The 25318-nt window shown below is 41.5% G+C and overlaps 1 protein-coding gene and 1 long non-coding RNA gene across 5 annotated transcripts in view; one reads left to right on the plus strand and one right to left on the minus strand.

The window, feature by feature from the left end:
* Positions 1-25318, plus strand: part of PAQR8 (progestin and adipoQ receptor family member 8) — a 46179-nt gene that overhangs the window by 10716 nt on the left and 10145 nt on the right. For 2 of the 4 annotated variants that reach the window (XM_035295888.3, XM_035295887.3), the window contains one exon: positions 7526-7643. The exons of the other annotated variants lie outside the window; for them this stretch is intronic. The gene's annotated coding sequence lies outside the window, so the exon portion shown is untranslated. The remainder of the gene's footprint in view (positions 1-7525; positions 7644-25318) is intronic. 4 annotated transcript variants of the gene reach the window in all.
* LOC144582154 (uncharacterized) overlaps positions 1-25318 on the minus strand; it is a 60132-nt gene that overhangs the window by 3730 nt on the left and 31084 nt on the right. The gene's annotated exons all lie outside the window — the stretch shown is intronic.

Here is a 25318-nt window from a genome sequence, read left to right on the forward strand (position 1 = left end):
AAGATCTAGGTAATGAATATCGGAAGGATGTGAGATTTAGTAAACTTCCATAGTATAGATAACTAATAATAATCAAATTATTATTACTGGTGGTGAAAAGGTTGGGCAGTAATGGATGCTCTAGAGTGACAGTGACATTCTCTATGTGTTTAACTCCCTCATGTTGACCCAGAACTCACCCATGTTTCTAGAGAGGCAGGCTGGTCTCTTGGTGCCTCTGTGACCTGGGAACAATGGCCTCAAAACCTCTGATCTAAAACATTACATTTAATGAGCACATGTTATGTGCTAAGAGTTTTACATGTATTTCTCTCTCTCTCTCTCTCTCTCTCTCTCTCTCTCTCTCTCTCTCTCTCCTCTCTCTCTCTCTCTCTCTCTCTCTCTCTCTCTCTTAAGCTTTCTGTTACTGAAATTTTAAACAGGCAGAAACAGACAATATGGCATAATAAGTCAATCCCCATGTGCCCATCAACCAACTTCAGTAATAACTCATGGCCAACTCCATATATACATATCTTACCTCCAGATTATTTTGAAGCAGATCCCAGACATATTATTTGTGAACATTCCAAAATGTGTTTCCAAAAGATGAGGACCCTTTTATTATAATTCTTTAAACTTCACAATAACCCTGTTAGATACCACTATATCCCTCTTTGACAGATGAAGGCTCTGAGACACAAGGAGTTTAAATTACTTGTCCCTGGTCACCAAAGTTGTAACTTAGAGAGTCAGGATTCAAATCCAAGTTGCCTAACTCCAAAGCCCATCTTGTTTACTACCAAGCTATATGGTTTTTACCAGACCCCACTGTTGTAGCTAATCCTTGCATTACAGAATTGGATCCTGGGATTAGCAAACTCCTGCAGACATGACTATTTATTTCTATGAATTCAACTATTTTCCCATTGCTGCAAATTGGGTTCATTTAGGTACAAAAGGACAGAATAACTGTGAAAGGCCCTCCTGTAGGAAAGAAAGGACCAGCCTGAAATATTAATGGGTTCTATTAGGGCAGCAGAACTAATAAAGCAGTCAAATCCTCCTTGTGATAGTGTTTTAAATCTTGGAAAAATCCACAGTGAAAAGGACTTAACAAAAAATATGACTGTCATTGGGTATAGCTGCCAAGGGAACTAAAAGGTTTCTTATAAATGAATTCTCCTTTGGTTTTCTCTTGGCAGAAGGAATCAGCCATCCCACTGAGTCTTTTCAGTTTGTTTCTAGCACAGCTAATTGTGTTTATTTGTCTCCAGAATCACATGCCTCTCTCCTCTCCCTTGCCTTTTCTTAAAGTCTCTTGCCTGCTGTGTACTGCTTTTACTGCCAGAAATGTTCTCACCTGGGAGCCAGTCGGCCGCTAACACTGAGTAGATGCTGGGAGGCTGATTCTGCCTCTCCAGAGATGTGACCTGGCCTGTGTGGCCTTAGGGTAGAGGGAGAGATTGGATAAGCTGGCTATGAAAGGATCTGTTTTTTGTTTGTTCATTTGTTTGTTTTTTGCCTCAGATGTGTCCACTTGGTCCGTGACAGCATTAGGAACAGAGTAGACAGCAAGTAAATAGTATTGATTAATTGATCAAGATAGCTTTGCTAGTTGATATGGTTTGGATCTGTGTCCCCCCCAAATCTCATGTTCAGTTGTAATCCCCATTGTTGAAGGTGGGGCCTGGTGACTAGATCATGGGGGTAGTTTCTCATGGTTTCACATCATCCCCATTGGAGCTGTCATCCTGATAATTCTCATGAGATTTGGTTGAAAAGTATGTGGCAGCATGTCACCTCTCCCTCTCTTCCTCCTGTTCTGTCCTTGTGAAGTACTCCCTTCCTCTTTTCCTTCTACCATGATCGTAAGCTTCCTGAGGCCTCCCCAGAAGCTGGGCAGATACCAGCATCATGCTTCCTGTACAGCCTGCAGAACCATGGCCAATTAAACGTCTTTGCTTTGTAAATTATCCAGTGTCTAGTATTTCTTTATAGCAGTGCGATAATGGACTAATATACTAGTCAAGTTCAAGAAATTGGTTTCCCATTTTTCCTATATCAAAGCATCACATTGACTTTTCTGCTTAATACTTTCCTTTGTCATTGGGATCACTGCACTGCCATTTACTCAATTCTTCTTTTTATTTATTTATTATTATTATTTTTAGAGACTGGGTTTCACCATATTGGTCAGACTGGTGTCGAACTCCTGACTTCAGGCGATCCACCCACCTCAGCCTCCCAAAGTGCTGGGATTACAGGTGTGAGCTACCGCACCCGGCCTACTCAATTCTTTTATTTTTCTTTTTTGAGACAGGGTCTTGCTCTGTTGCCCAGGCTGTAGTCCAGTGGTATGATCATAGCTCACTGTCACCTTGAGTTCCTGGGCTCAAGTGATCCTCTTGCTTTAGCCTTCTCATTAGGTAGGATTACAGGCACAGGCCACCATGTCCAGCTTATTTTTTAATTTTTTGTAGGGTCTTGCTATGTTGCCTAGGCTGGTCTTGAACTGCTGGGGTTATAGGTTTGAGCCCCTATGCCCAACTTCATTTGCTTGATTCCTAAACTTCTATTTCCTTTTCTTCCCCCTTACCTCTCCTGTCCCGTTACAGAAGCTGTGTAAATGCTGGAGAATGTCTTAGCTCTTTTTAAACTATCTTATCCATGGAGTTCTAGAAGACGGTAATTGTCAGGGTGCAGTTGAGGAAAAGCCGACAAATTCCATCTTTGGCTCTCTATGGACCTCATTGTTATTATTAGAGATAATGCAAGTTGATGTCCTTTTCAGGGAAAATGTATTTTTTTTAAAGATTCGTTGGGCTGGGCGCGGTGGCTCGTGCCTGTAATCCCAGCACTTTGGGAGGCCGAGGCGGGTGGATCACGAGGTCAAGAGATCGAGACCATCCCGGTCAACATGGTGAAACCCTGTCTCTACTAAAAATACAAAAAATTAGCTGGGCACGGTGGCGCATGCCTGTAATCCCAGCTACTCAGGAGGCTGAGGCAGAATTGCCTGAACCCAGGAGGCAGAGGTTGTGGTGAGCCAAGATCGCGCCATTGCACTCCAGCCTGGGTAACAAGAGCAAAACTCCGTCTCAAAAAAAAAAAAGGATTTGTTATTGCAAATATTTTGAAATAGTTTTTCATTATTGGTATGATCACTACTTTTTTAAAAAGTTTAGTGGGAAAAACAGTAGACTGCAAGTCACTTAGCTGCCTACAGTAGTGTCAGCTCCGGGGTGGCAAATACATGGCTCTGTGTCACTGCTCCCTCCTGATCCTCACCTCCCTCGAGCTTATGGCAGACCTTGTGAATCTGTAACACCTTGCCTTCTAAGCTCCAGTCCAGGCCTGGAATGCTAAACACGGGACTCCAGGAAGCCATTACCAAGCAACAGAGGTTGGCATGACGAGTGAAATCTATTTGCCATTTCCTAAATAAGTGGTCTATAAAGCCCTTTCCATACTAAAATTCAGTGAGTTTTTTAGCTTGTGGTCATATTTGGTCCCTAACAGCTAGGGAGCAGATCTCCTCATTCAATGACATTACAATCCATAGATGCCAAACCCTTTCTAGAAAACAGATGAGAATGGAAATTTTTTAAAAAGATGCAGGGTCCCACTCTGTCACCTAGGTTGGAGTGCAATGGTGTGATCATAGCTCGCTACAGCCTCCTCTCCTGGGCTCAAGTGATCCTCCCTCCTCAGCCTCCCAAGTACTTGGGACTACAGGTACGTGGCACCACTCCTGGCTAATTTTTATTTATTTATTCTTTTGTAGAGACGGGTCTGAGTTGCCCAAGCTGGTCTTGAACTCCTGGTCTCAAGTGATCCTACTGCCTTGGCCTTCCAAAGCACTGGGATTACAGGTGTGAGCCACCATGCGTGGCTGGGATGTTTTAAACATCAGTGGTTCATGGAAGATTTGGAGGTTGCAACTCTCCGTTTGCAACTTACAGTAGGCCATTCAGTGGTTTGTAGATTGGTTGGTTAGTCAGTAAGACTAAATCAGATCATTCTTATGGAAGAAACAGAATGCTAAGGCAGTGCTCAAGGGGAAGAAAAAGGAATTGAAACCCAGACCTATCCTGCAGGAGTTCCTACTCTGGCATAGCAGTTGTATTAAACTGAATCTAGATTATGTGTAGTTTGATGAGATGGGAAAACAAAAAACTTAGTGCCTAGTAATAACTAACTCGCTATAATAATTCTCTTTACTTTTGAAGAAATTTGGAGAATATTAAGATAGTGCCTATGAAGCATGAAGACTTCCTTAATAAGGTTTTAAGTGTTTATCACCATATTATAGACAATGTATTGGACGGCAGTAGTGGCTTAGGCCAGTCTGTAGTCACCAAAATCCTTATGAGCTGGTAGAATGTGCAGGCAGAAGCTGCGTGGGCTGCTCCAGGCCTGCCTGTCTCTAGGAGGCTTGACAGAGGATGCCAGGCTGCCTTCCGGGTGGTTAAAATCAGGCTGTGTATTGTATGGACTAGTGTGGTTTTCTCTTTTTATTTTTTTTGAGATGGAGTTTCACTCTTGTTGCCTAGGATGGAGTGCAATGGTGCCATCTTGGCTCACTGGAACCTCCGCCTCCTGGGTTCAAGCCATTCTCCTGCCTCAGCCTCCTGAGTAGCTGGGATTATAGGTGTGCATCACCACACCCGGCTAAGTTTTTGTATTTTTAGTAGAGATGGGGTTTCTCCATGTTGGTCAGGCTGGTCTTGAACTCCTGACCTTAGGTGATCTGCCCGCCTCGGCCTCCCAACGTGCTGGGATTACAGTTGTGAGCCACCACACCCAGCCGGTTTTCTCTTGTTTTAATCAACAGTACATTCTTTTGCGGGGAAAAGTCAAACTGAGGCTCATTTTGGATGATCTGATTTCAGAGCAGGGACAGGCAGAGGTGCTTTTCCATTTCAAAAGTCTCAACTGAATATTGGGTATGGGGTGAGGAAAAGCAGGAAAGAAAAACCCGTATAGGTTAGACGAAATATTAGATTAGCTAAGTATTTTCTAAAAATTGGATAAGATTTAGAGCCCCCCTATTAATTGTATACTTATATCTAGTAATTCGTGTATAAAAATGATACTTAAGCTGAAATCACTTCTGGCTTACTATTCTTTATTTTCTGTATCTTTTTGGATGTCATATAAAAAAAATCTCCCCAAATCATCATTTGCTTGTTATCTGGGAATGTGAAGTAATTTAATTCTCTGGTGGGATGAATGGTGGGTGAGGCTGAAATAGTAGTTGGGGAATGAATGTAACTTTTCAGTAGATACTACGATCCTTTGTCTGCTGGGGTGATGGAAACAAATCTACAAGTGCTGACCTTGAAGTTCTGGTAACATTGAATGCTTGTCTCTTCCTAGCCTGTATGATCTATGGACTTGCCCAAATAGCTTCTTGCTGGTACTGTATTCTCTGTTTTCTAAAGGCACCTTAGGGACTTTAAAATGCACAATTTTGATTTAAAATGCATCTTATTTTAATGTTAACTCGATGGTAAACTTATATAATGTTGGCTGTTAGACACTGAATAAGCTTAAAATGCAAAAGTGACACTTTCTCAACCTGCATTCATCTTACTGCTTGTAATTGCATTTAGTTTTTTCAACTTTAATTCAGAAGGCTTAAGTTGTTGGCCTTTATTATTCTTTTCAGTTTATAGATGGCATTACTGTTACCAGAAGGATTGTGGTTTTTTTTAAAGTATGTGATTCATTTAATTTGATGGGTGTCAGGCTTGGGCTGTCTGCCTTCTAGCCCACTTTGCCTCCAAGATCAATGCAACCTCAAAGAAGGAAAGCTGTCATTTTTTAATGGTGTTTATGATGGATGTACCTTGTTGATATCAATAACTGTATCTGCTACATTATAGCTTTAATTAATCATAGTCTTCAAGTAAACTGACTTGCTGACATGTTCCACTTTGGAGAAAAAAATATGTATCAAAACACAGGAAAATCAAGTGATATTAGAACTTTTGTTTGAAAGCAATTTCCCAGGGAGAACATCTTTGGGAATTGTTTAAGAGGCAACTAGGAAGTTTTGTTTAAGAGCAAAACTTAAAGGGAAACTTAACTTCCCCTCTAATCCTTTGTCAGAGGGAGTGCTTAACTCCGCCTTTAAGTTTTGCTCTTAAACAAAACTTCCTAGGCTTACTACAGATACAGTCCTATCTTCTTAATATTGATATCTCCATTAGCCAAACTGCATATGGAAAGAGATAAAGGACCTGGACAGAATTATGTTCACTTGCACATTTAGGAAAGTGGACTAATACATTGGGTAGAATGATTTCCAATAAACAAAGTTGAAACAGAAAGCATTTCCTGAATAGCATAAAAGTTTAGGGCACGGACTGTGTAGCCAGACTACCTGGACACAGATTCTGGCTCCACCACTTCCTGTCTGGATTTTGGGCAAGGGACTTCACTTGTTTCCTGATCTGTATAAGAGCTAAAAATAGTAGATTTCATTTCATAGAGTTGAGAGGAATAAATGTTTTATTTATTTAAGTCACATGCAATGAACTTAGAACCATGTGTAGTATAGAGTAAGTGCTCAATATATCTGAGTCATTTTAGTAATTATCACAGGCAACTGGATAAAGAGCAGTAACAATGAGGGAGAAGGAATGCTGTGTCTCTGGTTTCTGGCTTGAGCACCTGGGTGCAGCCATTTACTGAGATAGGAACTAGAGGCACAGGACAGAAGTAGGGTTAGTGGGAGAAGCTTGATTCTCGTTTGGTAGTGTTCATTTGAGGTATCTTCGTTACAGCTGAGCAGAGCTACCAAGTGGGTATCAAATATTCTCCTTCCAGATGTTAATACAATTTTGTGGAATATTATTCAACCTTAGAAGGAAGAAAATTGGCCAGGTGTGGTGGCTCACACCTGCCAGCACTTTGGGAGATCAAGGTGGGAGGATCACCTGAGGTTAGGAGTTTGAGATCAGCCTGACCGATATGGTGAAACCTTGTCTCAACTAAAAATACAAAAATTAGATGGGCATGGTGGTAGGGACCGGTAATCCCAGCCACTCATGAGGCTGAGGCAGGAGAATCACTTGCACCCGGGAGGTGGAGGTTGCTGTGTGCCGAGATCGCGCCACCGCACCCCAGCCTGGGTGACAGAGTGAGACTCTGTTACAAAAAAAAAGAGACAAAACGGAAATTCTGGCACATGTTATGACACGGATGATCTTGGGGACAGTATGCTGAGTGAAATAAACCAGTTGCAAAAGGAAAGTACTATATGGTTTCACTTATATGAGGTACCTAGAGTAGTATTCTCTACTCTAAATTCATAGAAACAGAAAGTAGAATGGTGGTTGCCAGGGGATCAGGAAGAGGGAGAATAGGAAATTGTTTAATGGGTACAGAGTTTCAGTTTTGCAAAATGAAAAGAGTTCTGGAGGCTGGTTGCATAACACTGTGAATGGATTTAACACTACCAAACGGTACACTTAAAATGGTAAGATGGTAAATTTTATGTTATATGTATTTTACTCGAATTTTTTTTTTCTCTTAGAGTCTTGCTCTGTTGCCCAGGCTGGAGTGCTGTGGTGCGATCTCAGCTCACTGCAACCTTCACCTCTTGGATTGAAGCAATTCTCCTGCCTCATCCTCCCTAGTAGCTGGGATTACAGGTGCGCACCACTACCCTGGCTATTTTGTATTTTTAGTAGAGACCGGGTTTCAGCCTGTTGGCCAGGGTGGTCTCGAACTCCTGACCTCAAGAGATCCACCCACCTCGGCCTCCCAAAGTGCTGGGATTACAGGCATGAGCCTCCCTGCCCAGCTGGATTTTTTTTACAAGTGTAAGCGAGAAAATAATGTATTAAGTCACAAGGTGATAAGTAGTACTATGGAAAACAAAGAAAAAATAGAGTAGAGTTGGGTGTTGTGGAGTGCCAGGGAGAGTACAGATGTGATATTAAATGAATAGTGTGGTTGGGAAGCCTGCCTCCTTGAAGAGGTGAGATTTGAGCAGACTGGAAGGAGTTGTTTGTCTCTTGGCTGCTGTTATAATCTTTGTCTAAATCTGTCAGGGTCCACCTGTGGTATGGCAGTGCTCAGTCAATAATCAAGTGGTATATATCTGTTAAAGTACATATTGGCGGGCAGCTGTGGACGTGGACATTTCAACTCATTTGGAAAAACAATCCAGGCACTCAGGTAGTACTTCACAGATGATAATCAGATGTCATCTGAGACTTGAGGTTATGTTACAGTAAAGACAAATGGTTATTCTTATATGTGGCCTTTTCTAAAATCAACCTATAACCTAGAAACAAACACCAGGGGTGTGATTTCTTTAGTCACTCTAAAATTTGCATGTTGTTGTTTGCCCTGAGAAGTTGGGGTGCCTTTGGAGCTGAGAAAACCTATATTTTCCAATGTGAGTTTTAAACTCCTTCCTAAGACTAGGATTTTCCAGGCATCACTGACCTCCCCGTCAACTTAAAAAGGGCAGCTTAAAAATCCTTATTTCATGTATTCTTTATTTGATGGATCATATGGCATGGAATGGTGAGCTGCTTATAAAAATCCTGTGACCTGGCCATGTTTTATTACAAATTTATGAGGCTGGTATAAACAGGTATCAACTTGCTATCATTTAAGCCAATACTTTATACTCATGAACAAACTGAAAGAATTTTGCATCCTTGGATACTTGAACTGATTTTTCTACATTTCTTAACTTCATTTTTCTATGTCTAATAAAAAGAAGTATACTGAGCATGAATCTCTACTTCGGGATCAGGAAGAAGTCTCCCCCACCCCGCCCCCCGCTTCCTCTTGCCACTGAACTTTTTGGGGAAATTAATATCTATGGATGGACAGGCACCTCTGTTTCTCCCCAGTCCTGTCTTCTGGTCAAGAATTCTAAAGCTACACACTAGCAACCATTCAGAACACACATGGCTGTCTGTAACACTCTTGTCAGGTCAAATTTATAGAATAATTGCTAAGATCACAGGGACTAGGTGGGAAAGAGGAAACTGACTCCCTCTATAAGTCCTTTCTACACTAATGGCAACAAGCCCTGGTGGATTAAAAAATCACAGTTGAATCTATTTTTTTTTTTAAGACAGGATCTCACTCTGTCACCCAGGCCGGAATGCAGCATCACTATCATTCAGGCTCACTGCGGTCTCAACTCCCAGGAGCAAGCAGTACTTCCCCTTAGCTGAGACCACAGGTGCATGCCACTATGCTCAGCTAATTGTCTAAACATTTTTGTAGAAATGGGATCTCCCTATGTTGCCCAGGCTGGTCTCAAACTCCTGGGTTCAAATGATTCTTCCATGTATTATGGCTTGTATCTCAGCCTCCCAAAGTGTTGGAATTATCAGTGTGAGCCACCGTGCCCAGGTATTTTGTATCTGTTTTAGAGAGAAGAGGATGAACAGATAGATACACTAACATATTTATATACACACATATAAACACATATACTATGTACATTTTAAGATCTAAAGTAAACACATGTTAACATGTGATAAATGTTTGTTACATTATCCTCTACACTCTTCTATATACTTGAAATACTTCATAACGTAAAAATGAAGGAGAAAGTCACAGTATATGTTTAGGAATAGCAAATGATATAGAACAGTGATTTTCAAACATTAATGTGACCCTTGGCAAGAAATATATTGATTTTAGAAATCAGGGATTTCATGATAATACTTACGCTTAATACATTGGATGTATTCTGACATGTTCTATTCTGTTTATGCTTTTATTCTGCATGATATCAAGCAGTGGGTGATGCCTGCAGATACAGATAAAGGCTAGGTCCTGGAAGGCTTCTGATGGTCAGGTTGAGGAATGTAAGCTTCAGTTGGCAAAGAGGAAGGGCCCACAGGTGGCTTTGGGGCATGTTATGTGAGTTAAACTTTGGCTAAATCAAAAAAGATGGAACTGAGGCCAGAGACTGGAAGATCAAAATCAGTTAGGAGATTATCAGTATAACTGGGACAGGATATGGGTCTGTAGGGGAAGTGAAAAAAAAAAAAAAAAAGGGACAGGTTTTGCATATGCTGTGATTAAAAATAATACTGATAATAAGGATATGATGACTGGGGTTTCAGGGAAGGGGGAGGGAAGTGAGACAAATTTCACTCTTGATTTCAAGGCTTGATGCCTGGGAGATTGGTTACATCAATAACAACTATGTATATCAGGAGAAATTTGGTTTTAAACACAATGTTTAAGGTGCTGATGGGGACATCTACACATATGTAGTGAAGTCATGGTTGAGGTTAAAAGGAATGCATAATGGTTTCACAATGTATTATGGCTATTTTTTTTTGAGACGGAGTTTCGCTGTTGTTACCCAGACTGGAGTGCAATGGCATGATCTTGGCTCACCGCAACCTCCTCCTTCTGGGTTCAAGCAATTCTCCTGCCTCAGCCTCCCAAGTAGCTGGGACTACAGGTGAGCGCCACCAAGCCCATCTAATTTTTTGCATTTTTAGTAGAGACAGGGTTTCACCTTGTTGACCAGGATGGTCTCGATCTCTTGACCTCGTGATCCACCCGCCTCGGCCTCCCAAAGCGCTAGGATTATAGGCGTGAGCCACCGCGCCCGGCCATATGTCTTTCTATAGCAGTGCACAGTACCTGGTGAGGGAAAAAATAAAAGGTGTAATCAAGGTGGGGCCAGGGAGGCAGACCTAGCAAAGGTGTGATGGGTGGAGGGTGATGAGTGCTGGCTAGGACAGATGAAATGTCTAGCACTGGGTTGGGTTTCTGTTGGGATGGCAGTGAGTCTAAATGCAACAGGTGCACTAGGAGAAGAAGGGTTGGAGGACTGGAGGTTATGAGACATCCAGAAAGTATCTTTAGCAGGTGGGATGAAATATTACAGTTAGAGATTAGGAGTGTTGTAATCAAGGAGGAGGAATTTCAAACCTGAAATCTTGGAGCTAAAATAATTCTAAGTTAGAGAAAAAATACTCTGAAATTCATATGGAAACAAAGGGCCTCAATAGGAAAAGCAATCCTAAGCAAAAGGAACAAAGCCAGAGGCATTACATTACCCAGCTTCACAATACTAAAAGGCTATAGTAAACAAAAGGCTTCAGTAGCATGGTACTGGTACAAAAAAAGACACACAGAATGGAATAGAGAACCTAGAAATAAAGCTGCACACCTACAACCAACTGATGTTCGATAAAGTTGACAGAAATAAACAGTGGGGGAAAGGAAACCCTATTCAATAAATGGTGCTGGGAAAATTGGCTAACCCTATGCAGAAGAATGAAACTGGTCACCTACCTATCACCATTTACAAAAATTAACTCAAAATGGATTAAAGCCTTAAATGTATGATATGGTTTGCCTGTGTCCCCACCCAAAGCTCATCTTAAATTGTAGCTTCTATAATGCTCATGTGTTGTGGGAGGGACCCAGTGGGAGACAATTGAATCATGGGGGGCTTTCTCTCATAGTATTCTCATGGTAGTGAGTAAGTCTCACAAGATCTGATGGTTTTATTAGGAAAAAAGCCTTTCATTTGGTTCACATTCTCTCTCTGCCTGCTGCCATGTAAGGCATCCTACCTGCTGTCTGTCTTCTGCCGTGATTGTGAGGCCTCCCTAGCCATGTGGAACTGTGAGTCAATTAAACCTTTTTATAAATTACTTAGTCTCAAGTATGTCTTTGTCAGCAGCCTGAAAATGAACTAATATAATGTAAGATCTCAAACTATAAACATCCTTCAAGAAAATCTAGGATGTACCCTTCCGGACATTGGCCTTGGGGAAGAATTTGTAACTAAGTCCTCAAAAGCAACTGCAACAAAAACAAAAATTGATAAATGAGACCTAATTTAAACTAAAGAGCTTCTGCACAGCAAAATAAAACTATTGGCTGAGCATCATGGCTTATGCCTGGAATTCTAGCACTTTAGGAGCCAAGGTGAGTAGACTGCCTGAGCCCAGGAGTTTGAGACTAGCCTAGGCAACGTGTTGAAACCCCCTCTCTACAAAGAAATACAAAAAATTAGCTGGGCATGTGGCATGTACTGGTAGTCCCAGCTATTCGAGAGGCTGAAGTGGGAGGATCACCTGGGTCCGGAGAGGTTGAGGCGTGATCATACCACTGCACTGCAGTGAGCCATGATCATACCACTGCACTTCAGTCTAGGTAACAGAGTAAGACCCTGTCTCTAAGAAAACAAAAAAGAAACTTTCAACAGAGGAAACAGACAACCTACAGAATGGAAGAAAATATTAATACATTATGCAAAGGTTTAATATCCAGCATCTATAAGGAACTTTAAATTGACAAGCAAAAAAAAAAAAAAACTCAATTAAAAAGTGGGCAAAGGAGGCCGGGCGCGGTGGCTCATGCCTATAATTTCAGCACTTTGGGAGGCCGAGGCGGGTGGATCATGAGGTCAGGAGATCGAGACCATCCTGGTTAACAAGGTGAAACCCCGTCTCTACTAAAAATACAAAAATTAGCTGGGCATGGTGGCATGCACCTGTAGTCCCAGCTACTCAGGAGGCTGAGGCAGAAGAATTGCTTGAACCCAGGAGGCGGAGGTTGCGGTGAGCAGAGATTGTGCCATTGCACTCCAGCCTGGGTAACAAGAGCAAAACTCCATCTCAAAAAAAAAAAAAGAAAAAACTTGGCAAAGGAAATGAGCAGACACTTCTCAAAAGAAGACATGGAAGTGGCCAACAACATATGAAGAAATGCTCAACATCACTAATCATTAGAGAAATGCAAATCAAAACCACAATGAGATGGCAGTCAGAATGGCTATTATTTAAAAGTTGAAAAATAACAGGTGTTGGTGAGGCTGTGGAGAAAAGGGAAAGCTTATACACTGTTGGTGGGAATGTAAATTAATTCAGCCACTGTAGAAAGCAGTTTGGAGATTTCTCAAAGAACCAGACACAACTACCATTTGACCTAGCATCCCCATTACTGGGTATGTACCCAAAAGAAGACAAATTGTTCTATCAAAAAGACACAGGTACTCATATTTTCATCACAGCACTATTCACAACAGCAAAGATCAACCTAGGAATCAACCTTGGTGCCCATCAACAGTGAATTGGATAAAGAAAATGTGGTACTTAAGGAATGTAAGGGACCTCTTCAAGGAAAACTACAAACCACTGCTCAACGAAATAAGAGAGGACACAAACAGATGGAGAAACATTCCATGTTAATGGTTAGGAAGAATTAATATCGTGAAAATGGCTATACTGCCCAAAGTAATTTACAGAATCAACACTATCCCCATCAAGCTACTATTGACTTTCATCACAGAACTGGAAAAACCACCATGAACTTCATATGGAACCAAAAGAGAGCCCGCATAGCCACGTCAATTCTAAGCAAAAAGAACACAGCAGGGGGCATCACACTACCGGATTTCAAACTATACTACAAGGCTACAGTAATCAAAACAGCATGGTACTGGTACCAAAACAGAGATATAGACCAATGGAACTGAACAGAGGCATCGGAGGCAACACAACATATCTACAACCATACAATCTTTGATAAGCCTGACAAAAACAAGCAATGGGGAAAGGATTCTCTGTTTAATAAATGGTGTTGGGGAAACTGGCTAGCCATGTGCAAAAAGCAGAAACTGGACCCCTTCCTGACACCTTACACTAAAATTAACTCCAGATGGATTAAAGACTTAAACATAAGACCTGGCATCATAAAAACCCTAGAAGAAAATCTAGGCAAAACCATCCAGGACATAGGAGTAGGCAAAGACTTCATGATTGGCAACAAAAGCCAAAATAGACAAATGGGACCTAGTCAAACTCCACAGCTTCTGCATGGCAAAAGAAACAGTCACTAGAGTGAATCGGCAACCAACAGAATGGGAAAAAATTTTTGCAGTTTACCCATCTGACAAAGGGCTGATATCCAGAATTTACAAAGAACTCAAACAGATTTACAGGAAAAAAACAAGCCCATTCAAAAATGGGCAAAGGATATGAACAGACACTTTACAAAAGAAGACATACATGAGGCCAACAAACATATGAAAAAATGCTCATCATAACTGGTCATTAGAGAGATGCAAATCAAAACCACATTGAGATACCATCTCACGCCAGTTAGCATGGCAATCATTAAAAAATCTGGAGACAACACATGCTGGAGAGGATATGGAGAAATAAGAACACTGTTACACTGTTGGTGGGGGTGTAAATTAGTTAAACCATTGTGGAAGACAGTGTGGCGATTCCTCAAGGCCTTAGAGAAGAAATTCCATTTGACCCAGCAATCCCATTACTGGGCATATATCCAAAGGACTATAAATCGTTCTACTATAAGGACACATGCACACGAATGTTCATTGCAGCACTGTTTACAATAGCAAAGACCTGGAACCAACCCCAATGTCCATCGATGATAGACTGGACTGGGAAAATATGGCAATATACACCATGGAATATTATGCAGCAATCAAAAATGATGAGTTCGTGTCGTTTGTAGAGACATGGATGAATCTGGAGAACATCATTCTCAGCAAACTGACACAAGAACAGAAAATGAAATACCGTATATTCTCACTCATAGGCGGGTGATGAAAAATGAGAACACATGGACACAGCGAAAGGAGTACTAAACACAGGGGTCTACTGGGGGGAATAGGGGAGGGACAGTGGGGTTGGGGGGAGCTGGGGAGGGATAGCCTGGAGAGAAATGCCAAATGTGGGTGAAGGGGAGGAATGCAGCAAAACACACTGCCATGTGTGTACCTATGCAACTGTCTGGCATGTTCTGCACATGTACCCCAAAACCTAAAATGCAATAAAAAAGAAAAAGAAAAAAAAGAAACCTAGCTCATAAATTAAAAGAAAAAAAAAAAAAAGAAAATGTGGTACTTATGCACCATGGAATACTATGCAGCTGTAAAACAGATTTGCAGCAACGTGGATGCAGCTGGAGGCCATTATCTTAAATGAATTAATGCAGAAACAGAAAAACACATACCACATGTTTTCACTTGTAAGTAAGAGCTAAATGTTGGGTATACACAGACATAGAAATGGGAAAAATAGACATGGGACTACAAGAAGGGAGAGGAGGGACCAGCGCAAGGTTGAAAAACTACCTGTTGGGTACTGTGCTCACTACCTGGATCATGGACTCAGTTGTACCCCAAACCTCAGTGTCATGCAATATACCCTTGTAACCTGCACATATACCTCCTGAAGTGAAAATAAAAGGTGAAATTTTTTAAAAAAATGAAGTAATTCTGAGTGATAATCACAACTTTCATAGATACTACAGGTTAGTCAGGTAGGTAGTTGTAATATAATGGAGATGAAAGCTGTAGCTGTGTGATAGTTTACAATTACTGATCTGAACTGAATAGACTGACTTTACAAATGAAGCTCCTCTGTGGAATAACTAATGATTTTTAACCAGATCTGCTACTGCTGATAGATAGATTACTACTTCTAATTACAGAAAAGGCCACACTGGGATGTGTGGGTCTTCAGGGGTGCGCTTAGGAAAGAGTCCTGATGGGATGTCTTGGGAGAGGAGGCTCTGGATAGTGCTCCTGAGTCACTACAGTGAGCCGGGGTTCCTAGTCCATTGGCAGCTCAGAGATGGACAAGCACTGTTTTCTCATCTAATACTTCCTTTTCATTCACAGCTGATGGACGTTCTTCTACAAAGACACAGTCAGTTGGCTGGACTTTTGGGACACAGGGGTCAGAATTATTGGGGTCTGCCCATACATTATTGCTGATTTGGTTTAGGGCTTTGAATAGGTCACTTAAATTCACTACCTCAGTTATTCTCACAATCTGATAACACAAGCTAAAATCTTTGAAAAAATGTTTTGACTAACTTCCTTATGCAACCCAATTAATTTCACAATTTAATGTAAAGGAAGACACTTGTATAGCCAGTTATAGCATAATGCTAAGAGGATGCTATAGACTGAAGTATCTCCCCAAATTAATATGTTGAAATACTAACCCCCAATGTAAGGATATTAGGAGGTGGGGCCTTTAGGAGGTAATCACCTGGATCAAGGATCCCCCAACCCCCAGCACCCATCTGTGGCCTGTTAGGAACTGAGCTGTACAGCAGGCCTCACTGGACACCGATTGACAGGTGAGCAAGCAAAGCTTCATCAGTATTTACCGCCGTTCCACTTTGAGGAGCTCATTTCCTTTGCCTGAGCTCCCCCTCCTGTCAGATCAGCAGCAGCATTAGATTTTCATAGGGGTACCAACCCTATTGTGATTGTGAACTGCACATGCACGGGATCTAGGTTGTGCTCTCCTTATGAGAATCTAAAGCCTGATGATCTGTTACTGTCTGCCATCACCCCAGATGGGACTGTCTAGTTGCAGTAAAACAAGCTGAGGGCTCCCACTGATTCTACATTATGGTGACTTGTATAATTATTTCATTATATGTTATAATGTAAAAATAATAGAAATAGGCTGGATCCAGTGGCTCATGCCTGTAATCCCAGCACTTTGGGAGTCCAAGGTGGGCAGATCACTTGAGGTCAGGAGTTTGAGACCAGCCTGGCCAACATGGGGAAACCCCATCTCTACTAAAAATACAAAAATTAGCACACAGGCATGGGGGTGCACACCTGTAATCCCAGCTACTTGGGAGGCTGAGGCATGAGAATGGCTTGAGCCTGGGAGGCAGAGGTTGCGGTGAGCCGAGGTGCATCACTGCAGTCCAGCCTGGGCAACAGACGAAGACCATGTCTCAGAAGAAAAAAAAAGAAATAAAATGAACAGTAAATGTAATGGGCTTGAATCATCCTGAGACCATACCCCCCAACCCTCCCAGACACTACATGGAAAAATGGTCTTCCATGAAACTGGTCCCTGGTACCAAAAAGGTTGGCGACTGCTGATCTAGATGGAGGGATTACTGCCCTTATAAAAGAAACTCAGAACTCGCTTGCCTCTTACACCATGTGAGGACATAGCAAGAAGACAGTCATGTTTGAACCAGAAGCAGGCCTCACTGGACACCGAATCTGCTGGTGCCTTGATCTTGGACTTTTGCAGCTTCTAGAAACTGTGAAAAATAGATTTCTTTTGTGTATAAGCCACGTAGTCTATGATATTTCCTTACATCACCCTGAATGGACAAAGACAGAGGGTTTAATAAGACATGATGAATTCTACTTCAGGCTGTTGCTAAACTTCAGGGGTAGGGGTTATATCTGAGCCTGAATTTGAGAGAGAAGTGGGTTTTGCCAGGCACAGCGGGCTACAATAACACTGGCGATATTAAGTGTGTGGCTTGTTCAGGCAGTCAGGACAGTCTGTTCTGTCTTTTTCTATGCAACAAGAATAAAAAACGAGTTCTTAACAGTGCTTCAATGTTATTTTATATCATGTTTCTCTGCCTGGCACCTCCTTTTCCTCAATCTTTGCTTAGGCATTCTTCATCACAAAAGTGACAGTGGTAGAAGATGATAGACCAAAAACAAGCTGATGGTTAGAATTCAGCCAGCAATGTAAATATTGGTGTGGATACCTAGCAAGTAGATGAACCACACACATAAACAACATCCCACTCAAATGGTGTTTTCTTTTGAAAACCCCACATTTTCATTATCTTAGATCTCACTGGTTTTTGCCTTTGGAAGCAGGGAAAGGATAGTCATTTCACTTTGTTTTTGAACAATGACCTATTGACACATTCTGGGGCATCTTTCCTCTGATTGTTTGCTGATAGAAATAAAGCATAGGTAAGCCCATGTTCCTGTCTCCAGAGGCTTGCAATTCAACACACAGACAAGAGAAGGCTCTCTACACACAGTAGTGAAGTAATGGGCAAGTCAGATGGTCTACTTATCAAAATGTGTGGAATAGGTAGGTAAGTGTTGGGGGCAGGAGAGGAATCAAGGTGGCCTGGAAAAGGCTTTGTAGTGATTCGGAATTGAACTAAGGCCTTGGGGATATCTAAGGAGAAATGGAGAACAAAATGACTTGCTTGACTCTTTATAGCAAGTAAAAATGCTGGGTCTTAGAACCACCAGGAGTGTACTATTGTCACTACAGAAGAGTTAATGTTTAATTGCAAGGGAACACAGCTTTCTTTATATGGTGCTCCAAACCCAGGCTCGGTTTGTTATCAGATTTTTCTGCTATGGAAAGGACATTTCCAAGACTGATTTCCTGCCAGTGGAAATGAGCAGCTCTCTTCATGTTCATCCAGGCTGGCCCAGGTCCCAGCTGGTTTGCAGACTAGTAATTTTATTAACATGCTAACTAGTGGAGCTCACAGAATAATCCAAGTATGCATGTATTCCTTTATAATGCTAAGGTGTTTCTTGCGGGGGGAGGGTCTTAATAGTTTACTAACTTACTTTGACTAATTTTTGCATATTTATGTCAGATGTTCCTATTTGCAGGGTAGTACTAACTTTTGCTTTCCAATTACAAAAGTAGTAAATGTTCATTGTTAAGTACTATAATGAAAGTATTTCCAGAAGAAAAGTAAAACTCCCGTAATCCCCTCATGGTAATAGCTGTATTGTTTTGAATATATGTACTTCCATACTTCATCTGTACCATGTTTGTATGTTTACAAAAATAGGGCTGGGCGGGACACATACTTTAAATTTTAAATTTGTTTTTTCCTTTACACGTCTTTGACTTAGTTATTCAAGAAATATTTTTTGAGAATGTACAATGTGCTAGTCCGGCACTTTTCTTTCTTTCTTTTTTTTTTTTTTTAAGACGGAGTTTCACTCTTGTTACCCAGGCTGGAGTGCAATGGCGTGATCTTGGCTCACCACAACCTCCACCTCCTGGGTTCAAGCAATTCTCCTGCCTCAGCCTCCTGAGTAGCTGGGATTACAGGCGCGCACCACCATGCCCAGCTAATTTTTGTATTTTTAGTAGAGATGGGGTTTCACCATGTTGACCAGGATGGTCTCGATCTGTTGACCTTGTGATCCACCCGCCTCGGCCTCCCAAAGTGTTGGGATTATAGGTGTGAGCCACACCACACCTGGCTAGTCCGTCACTTTTCTAAGTGCAGTGGAGGCTACAGTGAAAAACCAATGGAGCAAACATATCGTGTATCTTCATATACCTAAATGTAAATATGCTAGTTATTTTAATAAGTGCATAGTATTCTCTTGTATAGATTTATCCTAATTTGTTCAATCTAATATTCCATTTTTGGATGTCGAGTTTCTTTTAGGTTTTGTTAAATATAGGGGGGAAATATGCAATGACTATTGGTGAAGCTGAATTGATGTTCAGATGATCTCTGCAAATAATAGGATTGTACTGGTAGCACCACTCTTTCAAATATGACTTTATAAATAGTGACGTGCTCCTTGGAAGATGTGGCTATAAAGATCAGTATGAGCCCAGAGATCACTCGCTTAATGAATGACTTTGGAGATCCTGAGGCATCTGAGACTGTTTCCAACTCCACCTCTGGTTCAAAGGCTGCTGAAAGCACAGTTCCAATCCTTATAAATGGACACCAAGTTGTCATTTTGACAGCTATTCCTCTGCAGCCCTTTATGGTTATGCAGTGATATGTGAAGTTGGGCTTCTGTGGATTCTGGAAGCATTTCTTCTGCCTTTGATAGGAGTTGCTGCTCTTTTGTTCTCTGTCCAGCAACCAGCAGGTCAATTTCCTGCCATCTGTGTGAGTTCCACACACAGTGACATGAGGTGATGTCACAGGATCTGTTTGTTGGTGATTTCAGCCTGCTGCTTGACATTCAGTACAAAGCAAAACACAGCCCAGATGAATTACAGAATGTTACAGTATTAGAGCTTATATAGATTATAACCCCATTTTATGGGCAAGGGCACCAAGGCATAGAGAGGTTGAGTAATTTGCTTAAAAGTCACATAGTGGTAGAGCTAGAACTAAAAATTAGACTTCTAATTTCTTGGCCAGTGTTCTTTCCAGGGAATCAGCTATTCCAAGTTTGTGGTAAATTCACATAGCATCCTTGTAATAGGTCAGGAAATACTGTTGCTTTGGAGTGCTTCTATTTGGCATCCAGATAAAATGTCTTCAGTACCAAACAGTGCCAGTTTCCCAAATATGGAGTTTTTACTTAATTCCCCACTTTGTTAATTTGGGAGAGGCTTTTTAGGTAGCTTGCTATATGCATCACAGATTTAGTGATCTCACTGTCATTGTGCTTTCCACCAGTAGGCTGATAAATGACCTCAGGTTTATGACTGGCATGTCTCACTGCACCAGTTCTGTAAAGCCAGCCACAACAAACCATGTGTCTTTAATATGAAAGAGGCCCTTCATATTTATGATCATATTTATCTGGGCTAATTGACCTATTTGCATTATTTGATAGATTCCACTCAGATTTTGTGGAAGTCACATTTTATTCACTCAGGGAGTATTGGAATGTGATTTACAAGTAAACTCAGTGTCAAAGAACTGAGAAACTTTGCAGTACTACTGTTTTTGTAAGGCCAACTGCAAGTTATCTTTGTTAATGGAACAAAGCAGTATTGCAGCAGCATATTTGAAGTTGTATATCAGAAAAAATATTGGGGTTTAGTCATAAAGTGCATTTTTTGAGGCATAGTGGTTAAGAACCCACACTTTAGAGCCAACTGCTTAGTAACCTCCTGGATCTAACACATACTGTATAGCCTTGGATAAGTTACATCATCTTTCTGACTCTGTTTCCTTATCTGTGAAATGGAAATGATAATAGTACTGGTGTCAGGTAGTTTTTGGGAAGTTTAAATAAGGTAATATTTTCAAAGCATCCAAAACACTGCCTGGGATGTGATAAACGTGTTTTATACTATTATTCTTGACATTTTTTTCTCTCTCTCTCTCTCTTTTTTTTTTTTGAGACAGGGTTTTTCTCTGTTGTCCAGGCTAGAGTGTAGTGGCGTAACTATGGCTCACTGTAGCTTTAACCTCCTGGGTTCAAGCGATCCTCCCACTTTAGCATCTTGAGTGGCTGGGACTACAGGTGTGTGCCACCATGCCTGGCTAATTTTTAAATGTGTTGTAGAGGTGGTCTCGCTATGTTGCCAAGGCTGGTCTTGAATCCTAGGCTCAAGTTATCCTTCCTCGTCAGCTTCCCAAAGTGCTGGGATTACAGGTATGAGCCACTATACCTGATCGATTTGGACACTTTCATTTCATTCCCTTCCTTCCTTCCTTCCTTCCTTCCTTCCTTCCTTCCTTCCTTCCTTCCTTCCTTCCTTCCTTCCTTCCTTCCTTCGATGATTTATTGGAATAGCTACGTGCTCGGCACAATGGTAATGATAAAAATATCCTCACACCTCAAAGGATCTCGTAGTTTAGTGGTCAGAGAGACATATAATGTAAACAATGTAGGCATACAGTAAGGAAAGTTCTATAATGAAGGACTATAAGTGCAGCGGCAGTATAGGTGAAGAAGCACCTGAGGGGACGTCTTCACAGGGAACATTTGAGATGGGACATGAAGGATGAGTAGGAGTTGGTCAGTGGACATTAGTGGTATGGGAATTCCAGGCATGCACAGAAGCACGAAGGACTGAGAGTATGGCAGAGTAACTGGAACACAAACTGGCAGAGTGGGTGATGCTCTGAGGACAGTTATAGAGACATACAGGTAGGGTTCAGTAAGGCCTCCCCTATCCTACAGAGGTTCCTGTGAATAAGAACTCAAATTCAGACAGGGGCAGTGCCACCTGGGAGCCCTCACTGAGAGGGAACCCAGCAGATGGAGGAGATGGCCAGGAGCAGTGAGTGCATTGGGAATACCTGTTAGACAATGGCTATACCTGTTTCTCAGGTGATAGGAGACATGCCCTGTTTCTGCTCTCCTTATCCATTTGGTTCCTCTCTGAAAATTAAATGGTCTCTTATGGGTACTTGACATATTTTTGCTATGTTTTCAGAGGATAACAACTATCACCAAAAACATGTCATTTCACTGTTTTATTTAAAGTTACTGAAAAGGAAATGCATTTTAGGTAGTTTCTATTAGTCAGAACAAAACCAAACCTTAAGAATACAGATGATCCCCAACTTAGTTTGGCATGAAAGTGATACATGTTCAGTAGAAATCATACTTCCAATTTGGGTATTGATCTTTTCCAAGGCTAGTGATAGGCAGTGAAATACTCTAGCAATTCCGGGCAGCAGCAGTAAGCTGCAGCTCGCAGTTAGCCATGTGATCTCAAAACAACCAATACTCTATAGTGTCCTTTGTTGCCAGATGACTTTGCCACCTATGAGCTAATGTCTGTGTTCTGAGCATGTTTAAGATAGGCTAGGCTAAGAGTGATTAGGTTCAGTAGATGAGGTGCATTAAATGCATTTTCAACTTAAGACGTTTTCAATTTAACAATGGGTTTACTGGGATATAACCCATCATAAGTCAAGGAATATCTGTATTTAACTTAGTTTTGTGATTTACTTTGAAAAAGAACACCTAAATGCACAATTTTGGGCTAAAATGTCAAATTATTGCCATGAACTTGGGATTTTTACTCTGTTTTTCTCTATTAAAAACAATTTGAAAGGGGCTCCTAATTTAAAGCTTTAAGATTATATCCTGGCCGGCATGGTAGCTCACACCTGTAATCCCAGTGCTTTGAGAGGCTAAGGTAGGTGGGTCACCTGAGGTCAGGAATTCAAGACCAGCCTGATGAATATGCTAAAACCCCATCTCTACTAAAAATTCAAAAAATTAGCCGGGCATAGTGGCATGTGCCTGTAGTCCCTGCTACTTGGGAGGCTGAGACAGGAGAATTGCTTGAACCCAGGAGGCGGACTTTGCAGAGAGCCAAGATCATGCCATTGCACTCCAGCCTGGGTGACAGAGAGCATTCCATTTAGATCCCTACATAGTGCTTTCTGTGAAGGCATTGTTCAACATTTTATAACACTTTCTTATAAACATTAAGTGAATTCACGGTACAGTTACTCAGTAAATAGAACTTTTAATTCCAATTCCATTATAACCTGAATCTAATTAAAAATCCTTAAAGGAGTTAGGGGAGTTCAAATATCTAACTGCTGTAGATGTGTCCAAATTAATGTCCCCCATGGGCACTTCAAACTCCACATCTTCAAACATGTCTTTTAGCCCAGACTTGACCCATGGAGGCAGTATTATGATGATTCCCAGAAGTGTTACAAAATAATTCATATTCCTTTTTGATTTTAAAAAATTGCATTAAAATAAATTATAAGGTAGAAAATATATGTGTATATGTTATACTGGCCCAAGCATAGAAAGTCAACACCAAGACAAAAGTATGCCAAATTTCAGGGTCTTTATTGCTGGCGGCCATGGAGGACTCACGTCTCTCCAACGCGTAGCCCCGAAAGGAGGGCGTCAAGACCTTTTATATCCCTAAAACCACCTTGGGGGTGAGGGTGAGGGGCAGGGGTGGGGATGAGGGGCTTCAGACGATCTGAGGGCTAGTGGATTCTGTAAATCACCTTCTGGGCAGAGATGAGGGTGAGGGACTCTGGACATTCCAGTGGATTCCTGGGCGGAGATGAGGGTGGGGGGCTCTGGACATTCCAAGGGACTTTTGTCACTCTGATTGTTACTTAAGCAGTTCACAAAAGTCAAGATAAGCATTTGTTTACACATTGTCTGGGTAGGGTGAAAATTACCATCCTTAATTACTTATTACAAGTCGCAGGGGCCAAGATGGCGTGGGTTTGGACTGCTTGCCTGTCACATTTTGGTTACAGAGAGCAGTTTCACTAGAAAGCCGAGGTATGCTTGAGGTATGCATTTTTATGGGGCTTTTACCATGTCACAATAGATGTATTTTTACATCTATTATATTTTCCAGTGGGCTCTTTATTTGAAATATTACTAGGACCTTAATGTCCTAGTTTTGCCTCTTCAAAGTACTATTCCATTACTGACCATTTTTTTTTTTGTTATTTATTCTGTTTTCTTCCTAGAAAGTGGATAGGAAATCACCTTCTCTCACCCACCCTTTTTTAATGAGGACAATGACACCGAGTAATTGATTATCTTAGGCATAGCCACACACATAACGGAGTAGAGCAAATACTAAGTCAGACTTCCTGACTCCCAATCCATTATTTCTTTTTTTCTTCATCTTTACAGAAGAGAAGGAAATTGGTGCCATGAGCCTGGACCTAAAGAACTCTTCATTTAGTAAATAATTATAAGGTGTCTTTTATATGCCAGATATTACTTTCAACATGAGGACTTCTGTATCTAACAGCCCCTGCCTTTAAAGGAGCTGTGGCTAATGGGAAAGTAAGTGGATTAAACCAATGAACCCAGCTCCATGAATGAAGCAAACTGGGAGAGGCAAGGCCAGAATATAATGAGAGCTGGAGAGAGCCCTAAGCCAGTCTGGGAGTTAAGAAAACCTTCCTGGTAGAATGTTGAAAATGAGCCAGAGTTGCTGGGCTAGAGGGTACTGAGTTTGCCTGTATGGGAGATAGAGTATGAATAACTCCCGGTATTAAGATCTGGGCCAACAAAGTGGCCTTAGAGGTGTGGGCTCTGGGAGAGGAGGCCGGAATAGGAAGGTCAACAGAGAAAGGATCTGTTTGCATAATTAGGGCTTGGACTTTGTATTGTTAACAAACAATGGTGAGCTGCTGAAAAATTTTGAGGAGGGAATGATGATCAGATTTCCATTTTTAAGCTGTTGCCCTGAAGTGATTTGGAGAATGAAGTGAGGGTTGGGGATGTGAGGCCAGGGAGTCTTGTTGATGAAGAAAGGTCAGTTATGAGACTGCTATTGTCATCATTAACATAAGTTGTGGAGGCCTAAATTAAGGGAGAACAGTAGAAATGGAAAGGGCAAATAGATTCCAGAAATGTTGAGATAAAATCAGCAAACCTCGATGCTGATTAGATGTAGGGGAGGAGTCAAGACTGGGTTGAAAGAGATACTAAAGAGTTTGAAGTGCCCATGGGGGACATTGTTTTGGACACATCTAGAGCAGTTAAATAATTGAATTCAAACCTCAGGGAAGACCTGGCTGGAGGCAAATTTGGAAATCAGCAGATACAGGTGCTAGCTGAAGCTAAGGGCCTGGGAGAAGTACCTGTCTGAGAGGCACTGTGGATGATGAAAAGGGGGCAGATACCACATTTGACAGGGGTGGTGGGAGAAGAAAGCCAAGGTGGGGCCAGAGAGGGTAGTGTCATTGTCACTTAAGCCAAGAGAGGAGGGATTGGTTAGCATTGGGAATCCTTGCAGAGCTCAGGGTAATAGCTTCAGGGGAGAGAAACGACTCCCATTTCCTCTGTAACATCAAACCTAAACTTTCACTAATTTCACTGTACGTAGCTCACTTCCTCATTACTCCCCAA

Source organism: Callithrix jacchus, chromosome 4 (assembly GCF_049354715.1).
Source record: "Callithrix jacchus isolate 240 chromosome 4, calJac240_pri, whole genome shotgun sequence".
Classification (NCBI taxonomy): domain Eukaryota; kingdom Metazoa; phylum Chordata; class Mammalia; order Primates; family Cebidae; genus Callithrix; species Callithrix jacchus.